The sequence below is a fragment of the Pteropus vampyrus genome, unplaced genomic scaffold, assembly GCF_000151845.1.
Source record: "Pteropus vampyrus isolate Shadow unplaced genomic scaffold, Pvam_2.0 Scaffold325, whole genome shotgun sequence".
Taxonomy (NCBI): domain Eukaryota; kingdom Metazoa; phylum Chordata; class Mammalia; order Chiroptera; family Pteropodidae; genus Pteropus; species Pteropus vampyrus.
The window spans coordinates 484,121-498,605 of NW_011889106.1; the positions used below are offsets into that span (position 1 = coordinate 484,121).

The 14,485-nt window shown below is 32.0% G+C and overlaps 1 protein-coding gene across 7 annotated transcripts in view; it reads left to right on the forward strand.

Annotated features, from left to right (window-relative positions):
* Positions 1–14,485, forward strand: part of LOC105304012 (protocadherin-11 X-linked) — a 751,649-nt gene that overhangs the window by 106,658 nt on the left and 630,506 nt on the right. The gene's annotated exons all lie outside the window — the stretch shown is intronic.

The window sequence follows — 14,485 nt, forward strand, 5'->3', positions numbered from 1 at the left end:
ATAATTCCAAGAGAGGTTAGATTTTTCAGCAAGATGAGATCTACTGGGGTAATATTTCTTTTCAGTACTCAATCAACAGTGCCTAAAATTTGGAAAGCATTGAGGTTAGCATTAAACAGTAGTTGATATTCCTCTGAGATGAATATTTGATTTTCTTGAGTAATATTAGCCTTCTTCACATTTAGCTGATGCATACACAGATAGATGCACATCTGACCTCTTATAAATATCTCAAACTCCTGACATTTACAATTATGTTTTCATTCCTGACTGTTTCTCTCTGAAACATATAGCTCTTTTTGAAACATATAGCTCTTCCATGAAACATATAGCCTGACCTTTATGTAATATAGTTTGAGTAATGCTGGGGATGATTCCTTGACTATAATTTTTGTCATTTGCCATTAACTTGAAGGTTAACATTATAGGGTGTTTAATTTAGGTCTTTGAGAATCCTGAAAGAAATGATGTATGATTGATTTATATTTTAAGTTCAGATGGAGATTAAATTTTTTATTATCATAGTATCAAGAAATACATGAGTAAAGCTCATTGCTTATTGATATCAAAGTATTACTAAGAAAATAATAGTTGTTTGGGTTTAATATTTTATCATTTTTTTAATATTTAATGAGAATGCTTACTACCTTCTCATTTTATTAGATTTAACTCTATTATTTCAATAAACATAAATGTGTTATACATTATTGTAATTATTTAAGTAATGATGTAAGTAGTTTAATTTAAGGTCACAACTGGCAAAGAATCATTTTTGTTAAACTCTAATAGCTTTTAAGAGTCTAAATTGAAATGCTATATAAATGATTATATAATTACCAACTAATATAACTGTCTTTCTCAGACTATATACAGATTTTGTAAGTGGAGATGGGTTTAAACTCAGTGATTTTTTTTCATTTAACTGTCCATATATAATAAGAAGAAAAACAATTAAATAAGCATTTGGGTATGTTTATAACTCAGTATACATGATTATTTTTGATTTAAATAATAATATACACCAGTACTGTGCTGTTATATTTTCAGAAGCACAGTAGAATTTTTTAAAATTATTAATTAATAAGCGAGGTAAAGTCTAAAATACATGAAACTCTTTGCTTTGCTATTAAGTACTTTCTCTGTAATTATTTTATACAATTTGTAAACTGAACCTGCCTAGTGAGTAAAGTCACAATAATTTTATAATTCATCACAAATAGAAACAAATATTAAATGTCCAAAATTTATACATTATGAAAAACATAAAATATCATTTAGTTGAAATGAATGCAACAAAATTTAGGAGGTCTAGATACTGGCTGGTTGTGAAATTATTGCTGTCAACTTTACTAATTCATTTTGTCCAAATTCTTATGAATCTAAAAAACTGATATAAGAAAATTTGTTTAGTAATCATGCCTTACTTTTAATTATTTGTAATCATTTGATTTTTAGTTGTGATTCTGATATGCATAGTTTTTACTATATATGTACAGATTACTTTATTAGTTAGGTCCCATTAGTTTAAAACATTACACTATCACTCTTTGCTTTTAGTAACTGTACAAGATTTTCTTTCATTCATAATGCAATTTCACCATACAGTATACTTTCAGCCATTTTTTTCTTCATCAGTTTTTTTTTTAAATTAAGCTCAATTTCCTCATAAAACTATGATCTTTTTATCTCATGCAATTGAATTAAATTCATTGTGTATGTCTACTTGTCTAGTTGAGCCAGTAAAGTCATCAAAAATTTTAAATTGGCCATTTGATTATGCAATTCTTCTCAAACTGAGAAAACTAGCACTAGAACATGACATAATGAAACAATGTCAATTCAATTTCAAAATGCATAAGATTTATTACGTAAACACCTTTATATCAAATTTTCAAAAGAAAGATAATATGCATAAATAATAAATAAATATTGTCTTGAATCAATATACTACAACTTCCCTGTAATATCCAAAGTTTGAAGGAGTCAAAGTTGCCTGAAATTTCTAAATTGGAACCTACATATTTTCGTAAGGTACACCCTCAGAAGCACATTTATGCTTTTTAAAAACTATTTAAAATGTTCTGCCTCTGCTCAAGATGGAGTAACGGGAACCAGACTTTCCCTACAGTCTGAAACAACTCAGATAAAGACGAGAGAGAGAGAGAGAGAGAGAGAGAGAGAGAGAGAGAGAGAGAGAATGAATGAGACTGAAAGACAAAATATATGAAACATTTCTAAAACTGTGAGCCTTGAGTAAGAAAAGACAGTGATCTTTTAGAGACAGGAAATAAATGAAGTAAACTCTAAGAATGCCACAATTTATAGTCTTGAGGAAGTTTCTGGAGCACAATTCACGGACAGATAATCAAGGCAGATTCTGAAGAAATCCTTGAGTTGAGGAGACAGAGATGAGAATCCAAAGAGACCAAGGTGACTAGAGTTTCCAGGACACAGTGCTGAAGAGAAGAGAGCTACACAGAGAGTAAACACTGGGGATTAGTGGAAGTTCTCCCTCAGCTATTCATCAGTTTACTCATCAGTGAATGTGTGAGGAAACCATTTGAGGCTTGTGAAAAACCATTCACTAGTATTATAGAATGGTACTAGGTGCTTATATAAGGCAGGGGATAGTATTTGTTTCCACCAGCGAGACTGGAAAAACATACTTCTGGGGCATTGAGTAGATTACTCAGGAAGATCTTGCTTAATAGTAGAGACTAATTATCCCTATATGGTGCATTACTTTGGAACTATCAAATAACAAAATGAAGACTTATTGAGAGAGGTGACATTGCTATGGATTCAAAAGGACCAAACTATTTCCAAGTAACTTAAATATATTCCAAATAAAAGCTCAATAATATTTATAAGAATAGAAAAATATCCAGCAGCTAACAAAATAAAATGCAAAATGAATGACATCCAAAGAAAGATTATCAGGCATATAAAAAAGCAGGGAAACATAATCTATAATAAGAGAATAATCAATCAAATTGACCCAGAACTGACACAGATGCTAGTATTAACATACAATGACATTTTAAAAGTTATTTCGTTTGTATTCTATATATTCGAAATATTAAGTAGAGATATAGAAGATATTAAAAAGAGTCAAATCAAAATTCTAGAGATGAAAGCTACAATGTATGAGTTAGAAAAATGCACAGCACAGCATTAATGTCTGATTAGACACAAGAGAAGAAAAAGATTAATGAATATGAAGACATAGCAATACAAACTGTTCAAAATAAAATACAAAAAAGAATTAATATAATAAAATAAGTAATTGAGCAGCAGGACAACTTTAAGCAGCCTTATATATGGGGAACCAAAGTCCAAGAAGAAAAGGATGCATGATACAAGCAGAAAAAAATATTTGAATTAATAATAGCAAAATTATGTAAATTTCATGACAATTTTTAACTCACAGTGCCAACAAGGTTAATTAACCCCAAACACTAGAAATATAAAGAAAACTACACCAAAACTCATCATAATTAAATTTCTCAAAATTAATGATAAAGAAAAGAATTTAAAAGCAGTTGGACAAATAAGACACATGTAGAGAGCAGCAAAGATGACAGCAGAATTCTTATCTGAAACAATACAAGTGAGAAAATGGTGAAGGAACATCTTTAAAGAGCTGACAGAAAAAAATATGTCAATGTAGAATTTGATGGCCAGGGAAAATATTTTTTTTAAACTAAAGGTAAAATAAAAAAAAATGTATCTTTTTGACATACAAAAGCTGAAATAATTTATCAGCAGCAGACTTGCATAACAAGATATATTACAAGACAACTTTTGATCAGAAAGATAAAACATATGAGATAAAAATGTGGATGCACACAAAGGAATAATGAGCAGTAAAAGTGATGATTATAGGACAAATATATGAGATATTTCCTTATTATTGAATTCTCTTTAAAAGTAACTTGACCATACAAAACTGGTGACAATATATTGTGGAGTTTCTAGCATGTATAAGTAAAATATATTTCAATAATAGCTTAATGGCTGGGAGAGGAAAAATAAAAGTATATTATCATAACATTTTAATATTATATGTGAAGTAGTATAATATCACTTGAAAGTAATCTGTGATTTAAAGATATACGAAATTAATCCTAAAACAACCACTTAAATAATAATTTTAAAAATATCTAAAAGGATAACATAGGAGATAAAATTAAATCATCAAAACATATTCAATCTAAAAGAAGTCAGGAAAATAAAAGAAAGAACAATGTAAGACAAGTAAAAAACAAATAGCACAATTATTAACTTAATGCTTAGCATATCAGTAATTACATTAAATATAATGGATCTAAACAATTAAAATGATGAGATTGTCAGATTTGATTTTTACAAAAGGCTATTGTGTGCTGCCTACAAAAATGAATTTTAAATGTAAAGATACAAATAGGTTAAAAGTAAAATTATAGAACATGATATAACATGCAAACAATAGTCAAAAGAAGTTGGAAGAGCTATTTTAACATCATAAAAATATATTTCACAGCAAAAAATAGTAATATGGTTCAAAAAAAGATATTTCATAACGATAAAGATATCAATTCACCCAGAGATGTGATAACCTACATGTTTAGGTCCCAATAAGATATCTTCAAAATACACAAAGTAAAAGCTGCTAGAAGTACAGGGAAATACACAAAAATTGAGAATTTTAATGGTATATTTCAATAATTTTGATGAAATATTCAAATTACTTGGAAAACACAAACTACCATAGCTCTTTACAGAAGAAATAGATAAGATGAAAAACCCTATACACATTAAAGAAAAACAATTTATGATTAAAAGCCTTTACACACAGGAAGCAAGGCCAGATGGTTTCATTTGTGAATTATACCAAGTTTTTAGGAAGACAAAATACTAATTACACACACACACACACACACACACACACACACACATTTCCAGAAAAATGAAGTGGAGAGAATACTCTCCACTTAATCTTTCAGGCCAGCATCATCCTGATACCAAAATCATATGAAAGCAACAACAACGAAAACTAAAGACCAATCTCCTTAATGAATATAGGTGCAAAATTCTAAGCAAAATTATAACAAATCAAACTCAACATAATATATATCATGAGCAAATGGGCTTATCCTGAATGGAAGAACGATTTAACTCTCAAAAATTGATCAATATATTGTCTCATATTTAAAAAGAAATAAATATGACCATTGTATCAGCTGCCGAAAAGATTGGACAAAATCTGAAATCTGATACTTATAAAAATTTTCAACAAGATAGGAATAGAAAAAAAAAGAGAAAAACTTCTATAATCTGATATAGAGCATCTGTGAAGAACTACAGCTAATATCATAATAATGGTGAAAAACCTAATATTTTTCCCTGAATATCAAAAACAAGACAAGGATATCCATTCTCAGCACATCTTTAAACATGGTTCTCAAGGTTCTATCAGTGCATTTAGGCAAGAAAAAGAAATTAAAGGCATTCAGATTGGAAATGGAGTAAGACTATCCACAGGCAACATTATTTTCTATGTAGAAAATCCAATGGAATCTACATAAAAGCTATTTGAACTAACTGAATTTATCAAATTTTTAGGATACAGATCAATATATAAAAATCAATTTCACTTCTTTACACTTTCAAGGGATAATCAGAAACTAAAATAAAAAATAAACAGTATCATTTACTGTAGCATAAAATTATTAAATGGGGATAAAATTGACAGAATTTGTGAAAGATGGATACACTGAAATACATAAGACATTACTGACAGAAATCAAAGAAGATCTAAATAGAGATATACTTTGTTCATGGCTCAAAGCACTAGTTAATATTAAGATATTAATTCTCCCTCAATTTGGTGTGTAGATTAACACAACCCCTTTCAAAATCTCAGCTATTTTTTGAAATTGACAAACTAATTCTAAAACTGATATGGAAATGAACAAAACCTAGAATAGTATAAACACTGGTGATAAAGAGGAACAAATTTAGACAGCTAACAATCCTGATTTCAAGGATTATTGTAAAGACACAATAAAAAAGTGCCTACAGTACTGGTAGAGGAATAGGCACGTAGATCAGTAGACTAGAAAAGAGACTCTAGAAATAAATCTATATGCTTATGGACAACTGAATTTTGACAAAGGTATAAAGGCAATTCAAAGGAGAAAGGATAGTATTTTCAATAAATTGTGCTGAAAAATTGTATATCAAAGTGCAAAATATGAATGTCAATCCATAACTTGCCCCATTTACAAAAATTAACCCAAACAGATCATAGGCTTAAATGCAAAATCTAATACTACAAGTATTCTAGGGGGAAAAACAACATGAGAAAATATTTGTGACTTTGGATTAGTATTGGGAAACATTCTGAGGTGTATTGGAACTGACCACCAAAGGAGAACAAGGTTAAGAGAAAGAGGCTGACAACTCTCAAGTTAAACAAAGGGTTAATTAAGGGAACTTAATGACAGAAGCAGAGTCTTAGAGGGCAACACAACTGTGAATCTCTGCAGGGAAAGGGAATGGAGGCTTAAATATATATATCCTATATATATATGTACCCTACAGAACAGAGGCGGTTTATAGCCAAGTGGCACATGTTTGTTAAGAGCTGTATGTTCCAAAGCAGTAAACAATTTAATGGGCCTACTTACCTATGTAAGGACATTTCTTTCAGGTGATAGGGGCTGATTTCTCCTGGTATAAACTGGTGGTTATGAGAGCAACTTGTTTCTTAAGATAGTGTTGGTCATGTCAAGCATGAAAAACCATTTTGCCTAACAATTAGACAGTGTTATTAAATGTGACATCAAAAACATGATCCACAAAAGATCAAATTAATAAATTTGATTTCATTAAAATTAAAAATCTTTTCAAAAGACACTTTTAAAAAATGAAAAGACAAGCCATTGATTAAGAAAAAAATTATAAAGCATATATCTAATAAAGGACATGGATTCAGAATTTATAGAACTCTCATAACTCAAAAATAAGAATACCATCAACCCAATTAAAAAATAGGTAAAAGATTTGAAGAAATAGTTCACAGAGATGTTATGCAAATGGCATCAAAGCATATGAGAAGATGTTCAGTATCATTAGTCATTAAAGAAATGCAAATTAAAACTGTAGTTACGCATCAATTAGAATGGCTAAAATTTTTAAAATTGACTGTAACGACCAATCATTGGCCACAGTCTTGGTAAGGATGTGGAGAAACTTGAACACTGCTAGTTGAAATGTAAATGGTACAACAACTTTGGTAAACAGTTTGGATGTTTCTTTAAATGATATACACCTACCATATGATCTAGCCATTAGTGAGTATTTACCCAAAATAAATAAAATTTATGTCTCTGTGGATTTGCAAAGGAATGCTCATGGCAGCTTTATTTGTAAAAATCAAAAATGATAACTCAAAATGCCTATCAAGAAGTGAATGGTTAAACAAATATTGATATATACATGCAATAAATATTACTTGGCAATAAAAAAGTATGAATTAATGAAAAATATATAATATGGAAGAATTTCAATTATGCTGAGTGAAAGAATCTAGATAAAAAAAGAGCATATACTGTATGGTCTATTTACATAAAATTTAGAAAATGCAAAGTAACCTATAGTCAACAGAAAGCAGAACACAGCAGTTACCTACAAATTGGATGTGTGGGAGGTAGCAGGGGTCTTTTGCAGCAATGAATGCTTACTACTTTAACTGTGTTCTTGGTTTTGAGGATGTATAAATATTTCAAAGCTCATCAATTGTGCACTTTAAATATCTGCAATTTATTTTATAACAATTATAACTCAATAAAATTGTAATAAAAATGTTTAAAAATTTAATAGATTTAATTAAAGTGATTAAAATCACACTATTAAATCATATTTGAGTTAGACAACAACAAAAAACTTTTAAGAAGATATATTATTTCCCGAAATTAGATGTTTTTAATATTTTTTTTCTGTATTACAGCATTTCTTTGTTGATATTTTTCACAAGATTTAAAACTATTGTTAAAACAAAGGTTTAGATTTGGATCTTTTTTGGTTAAATTAAATTTGATGCATACATAAATAATTGCTTAAATGTATTTTTACAACTACAGTATTAAGAAGCTAACAAAACAGTTTTTATCTATTAGTACTTCACATCTGATATTTGAAAACAGAAAAACAGTACTGACATACTTTAAGAGAAAACACAAAGAAGTGAAGGCATGTGATTCTCAGCTTATTCTGTCTGACTTATTCGCTTAGCATGATAATCTCAAGATTCATTCATGTTGTTCCATGACAGTATTCCATCTTTTCGTATGGCTGAGTAATATGGGAGATATAAAACTGAAAGCAACAAACAAACAAAAATTCATAAACACAAACAACAGTTTAATGGTTACCAGAGAGAGAGAGAGAGGAGAAGGGAAAATATAGATAAAGATAAGGGGGGTCAAATATATGATGACAGAAGGAGATTTGACTTTTCGTGGCGAACACACACTGCAATATACAGATGATGGATTACTGAATTGTACACTTGAAAGCTATATAATTTTATTAACCAATATCACCTCAAAAATTTAATTTAAAAAAATAAAATAAAAAATAAGAGAAACACAAAAATTATGCTAACCATGATCCTCCACATTTCTTTCAAACTGAAAACTAAACAACAAGCCTAATACTTATATCCTGTTTTTATATATAACCTTTAAAATATCTGACATACTCAGTGAGAAACATCTGTGATTTCATCTTAGCTTTCTTAACTGCTTTTTTTTCTATTAGATCTGCGTGGTCCAAAACATTATCTCATTCTAGATTTTTCTGATGTTGTTGCTGTGGTTGTTCTTATTAAGTGCTTAGTAACAGACCTACAATAACTGCCCTTTTAATACATAATTAAAACTGCGTTGGTCACATCAGGATAGAATTAGGGTTAACTACTCCATGAACAAAAGAGGAAAAGGATACGAATGTGTGAAATGAGTAGCAGTAACTGAATTTAATTGATAGGATATACTCACAAAAACACTTAGTTTAGTTTGAAAATCTAATAGAGTTTGAAGTACTGTTAAATTTTGTTAAAGTTGCATATACTCCATAAAAACATAGCTACATTGAAACTGTTGTGGTTAAGGTTAGTTGTCTGCAGCACTTAAACATTTTAAAATGCTTGTATTTGACGTTAGACAATAGCGATATTCACAAAAAACTATGCGAAATCACTTTTTAAATATTAAGATACAGGATGTTTGCAAAAATATGGCAGAATGAGAGACGTCCTCAGATCTCTCTCCTGGAAGCAACAATAAGCTGAACATCTAAAATTCAACAAAAAACACCCAAACAGCACACCAGCACGTCTGAAAGTGGGATCTGCGCATAAGAGCTACCACAGGTCAGAACTCCGGGCGTCGGGTGTCCGGGTGGTGGACTGGGGGGAACAAAGAAGCTGCCTCTCACACCCCCCAGGAGCTCCTGCAGGAGGAAAGGAAGGGGAGAAGGAGCAATGAGTTTGTGCGGCAAGTTCCCTGAACATTCCTGCCTGAGATGGCTCTGAGCTCCCCATGGCTGGTTGCTTGCAGGGCCCAGTCATCAGGGCAGAAAGCAGAGAAGAGGGACAGTACTGCAGAGGAACGACAGTTGATTTTGGCCAGCCACGGTTGCAAAACCCATGCTGAGCCGCAGCCCCCAACCCTCAACCCAGAGGGCTCCTCCCCCCATACCCTCCAAGACCTATCACTGCGGAGCCCCAAAGGAATGTGAGCAAATGCTGCTGAGACTGTCGCTGACTGACAGGGACTGAAAAAGAAGGTAGCGAGCGTGATTAAATATCTACAAGAAAATTAAAAAAGCGTTATTAAGACTATATAAAGCAGGGATCCAAGAGGCTTAGACGTCACCTACTGGAAACCAAAGAAACAGTGCCTTCTTTGCAACAGGCTAAAGAAAAATCTTTATATAATAAATCTTCTTTCTGGAAAAACAGTAGAATACACGTCCATGAGTGACCAGGCAGAGAAATAGTCCATTAAACACCATGAACGACCAAAGTGATAAGGCATCTCAGAAAGAAAGAGAAAAGTCTCCAGAAAATGAGCTTACAGACATAGAGATATGCGACCTTAATGACAGATAATTCAGGATGGTATTTCTGAGAAAACTCAGTGAGTTCAGAAACGAGTCAGATCGACAATTTCAGGAATTGAAGAAGCAAATAGATAAGCAGAGCAAGGAGATTGATACCCTAAAAAAGAACAGAATAGATCTTCTGGAGATTAAAAAGACACTGCAAGAGATGAAAAATGAAATAGCAAGCTTGGGAAATAGAGTCAACCAAACAGAGGAAAGGATCAGTGATATTGAAGACAGAAATCTAGAAATAAATCAGAAGGAAGAAGAGAGAAACTGAAGAATGAAAAATAATGAAAGAGAAATTCAAGAACTAGCTGATACCATCAGGAGAGGAAAGATAGGAATAATGGGCATTATCGAAGTCGAGGAAAAGGAGCAGGGACTAAAAAGCATTTTCAGACAAATAGTGGACGAGAATTTCCCAAATCTAAGGAATGAGCTGGAGCTTGGAATTCAAGAAGTCAACAGAACACCCAATTATCTCAATCCAGAAAGGCCTTCACCAAGGCACATTGCATTAAAATTATCAAAAATCAATGAGAAAGACAGAATTCTCAGGGCAGCCAGGGAGAAATAAAAGGTAACTTATAAAGGTAAAATCATTAGATTATCCTTGGACTTCTCAGCGCAGACCTTACAAGCCGGAAAAGAATGGAATCAAATATTTAAACTATTAAGCGAAAGGAACTACCAGCCTAGAATAATATAGCCAGCTAAGCTCTCTTTTAGATATGAAGGAGAAATTAAGACCTTTGCAGACATACAAAAATTGAGGGAATTCTCCACTATGACGCCTGCAATACAAAAACTACTGAAAGAAGTCGCTTCGCCTAAAACAAGATGACAAAACAAAATACATAATTAGGAGTAAAGTGACTATCAGGCAAATAGAAGCAGAGGAGTGCAACCCTTACTAAAAACAGGGCATTATAAGCTTAAATAATGAGAAGAGAATTGTTATAACAAGATAGCAATGAACGTTCAGCATACAGAGGAACAAATTGAGATAACAATGACTGAAAAGGGGAGGATTCAAAGATCCACATTTGCAAAGGGGAATGGAGATATAGCACACACAGAAGAAAATGGACCACTGTATATATATAACTATCCTTTACGTAATCATAAAGTTAACCACATGCCATAGTTTCAGAACCATTGTATATAACATAAAACAGGAAGAACCAGAGAGAAAACTCACAAAAGCCAACCAAAATAAAACAGAAGCACAAGAACGAGGTAGCAACGGAAACACCAAGCTACCAGAAAGCAAAAGATAAAATGGTTATAAGAAGACTTCATACTTAATTCATCACCCTCAATGTAAATGGACTGAACTCACCAATAAAAAGGCACCGAGTTGCAGATTGGATCCGAAAACAAAACCCAACTATATGTTGCCTCCAGGAGAGACATCTCAACTCCAAAGAAAAATATAGACTCAAAGTGAATGGGTGGAAAATGATATTTCAAGCAAATGTCATTCAGAGAAAAGCAGGAGTAGCGGTTTTAATATCAGATGAAATAGACTTCAAAATAAAAAAAAAGTAAAGACAGATACTGAGGGACACTTCATAAAGATAAAGGAAATCATGAACCAGGAAGACATAACACTTCTTAATATCTATGCTCCCAATCAGGGAGCCCCGAAATATGGAAAAGAATTACTAACAGAATTAAAGGGAGAAACAGACCAAAAGACTACTGTAATAGGGACCTAAATACCCCACTATCAAATAAGGACAGATTGTCCACACAGAAAATCAATAAGGACACAACATCCTTAAATGACACATTAGACCAAATTGACATAATTAATATTTACAGAGCCTTCCATCTCAAAACAGCTGCTTATACATTCTTATCTAGCGCACATGGAACATCCTAAAGAATCAACCACATATTGGGACACAAAGATAGCCTCAACAAATACAAGAAGGTTGAAATCATACCAAACATATTCTCTGATCATAATGCTTTGAAACTAGATACCAATTGCAAAAAGAAAGAAGGAAGAACCACAAATACATGGAGAATAAACAATATGCTGCTGAAGAATAACTGGGTCAGAGAAAAAATAAAAAGAGATATCAAAAGATACATGGAAATGAATAATAATGATAGTACAACATATCAAAACTTTTGGGACATGGCAAAAGTGTTCAGAAGAGGAAAGTTCATATTATTACAGGCCTATATCTAAAAACAAGAACGACCCTAAATAAACAATCTAACACTTAATCTTAAAAAAAAAAAAAAAAACTAGAAAAGGAAGAAGAAATAAAGCCTAAAGTCAGCAGAAGGAAAGAAGTCATCATAATTAGAGCAAAAATAAATGAAATTGAAAACAATGACAAAAAATAATGGTAGAAAAAATAAAGGCAACAAAGAGCTGATTCTTTGAGAAAGTTAATAAAATTGAGAAACCCCTGGCTAGGCTCACTAAAGAAAAAAGAGAAAGAACATAAATAAAAAAAATATCAGGGTTGAAAGAAGGGAAATTACGACTGATTTTGCAGAAATACAAAGGATCTTATAAGAATACTATGAAAAAGAACACTGCTAGAAACAATAATCAAATGCAGTAAAGTTTTTGGATACAAAATCAACGTTCAAAAATTCATAGCGTTCCCATACTCTAATAATGAAACATCAGAAAAGAAGCGGAAAAAATAATTCCTTCTGCAATTGCAACAAAAATAATAAAATACCTTGGAATAAATTTATCATAACATGTAAAGGACCTATATAATAAAACCTACAAGACTCTATTAAAAGAAATCAAAGAAGATACAAAGAAACAGAAAGATATTCCGTGTTCTTGGACTGGCAGAATTAACATAGTTAAAATGACCATATCACCTAAAGCATTATACAGATTTAATGCAATCCCCATCAAAATCCCATTGGTATTTTTTAAAGAAATAGAACAACAACAACAAAAATCATCAGATTTGTATGAAAACATAAAACCCCGAATTGCTAAAGCCATCCTGAGAAAAAAGAACGGCTCTGGAGGCATCACTCTGTCCGACTTCAAATTGTACTTCAAAGCGACAGTAATCAAAATGGCAAGGTATTGGCAGCAAAACAGACACACAGACCAGTGGAACAGTATTGAGAGTCCAGAAATAAACCCATATTTATATGAGCAAATAATTTTTGACAAAGAAAAAAAAAGCCAAAACATACAATGAAGAAAGAAAAGCCTCGTCAATAAATGGTGCTGGGAAAATTGGAAGGCAAAAGATTGAAACTAGACTGTTGTCTATCACCATACATCTAAATTAACTCAAAATAGATTAAGGATCTGAATATGAGACCCGAAACAATAAAATGCATAGAAGAAAACGTAGGAAGTAAACTCAAAGACATTGGACTTAAAGAGGATTTTATGGATTTGACCTATAGGTAAAGAAAGTAAAAGCAAAAATAAACTAATGGGACTACATCTAACTAAAAAGCTTCTGCTCAGCAAAAGAAACCATCAACAAGGTAAAGAGAGAACCATCTGAATGGAAAAATATATTTGCAAGCACGTCCCCGATAAGGGCCTAATATCCAAAACATATAAAGAACTCATAAGACTCAATAAAAACAAACAAACAAAAAAACAAACGATCCAGTCAAATAATTGGCAGAGGACCTGAACAAATACTTCTCCCTAGAAGACAGACAAATGGCCAACAAATATATGAAAAGATGCTCAACATCACTAGCTATTAGGGAAATGCAAATCAATACCACAATGAGATACTATCTCACACTTATTAGAATAGCTATAATCAACAGGACAGATAATAAATGCTGGAGAGGATGCGGAGAAAAAGGAACCCTCATACACTGCTGATGGGTCTGAAAATTTGTACAGACACTATGGAAAACAGTATGGAGGTTCCTCAAAAAACTAAGAATTAATCTACCATATGATCCAGCAATACCTCTACTGGGTATTTACCTCTAAAACTTGAAAACCCATATCCAAAAAGAAATTTGCACACCGATGTTCATAGCAGCATTATTCACAGTGGCCAGAACATAGAAGCAACTGATATGTCCTACGATAGATGACTGGCTAAAGAAGCGGTGGTACATGTATACAATGGAATATTACTCAGCCATAGGATAGATAAAATCCTGTCATTTGCCACAAGCTGGATGGACCTCGAGATAACCATGCTAAACGAAATAAACCAGACAGAAAAAGCTGAAAATCACATGATATCACTTAGATGTAAGATATAAACCTAAAAGCAACAAATGAACAGGACAAACAAACGGAGACTCATAGACATGGACTATAGACTAGTGGTTACCAGAGGGTAGGGGG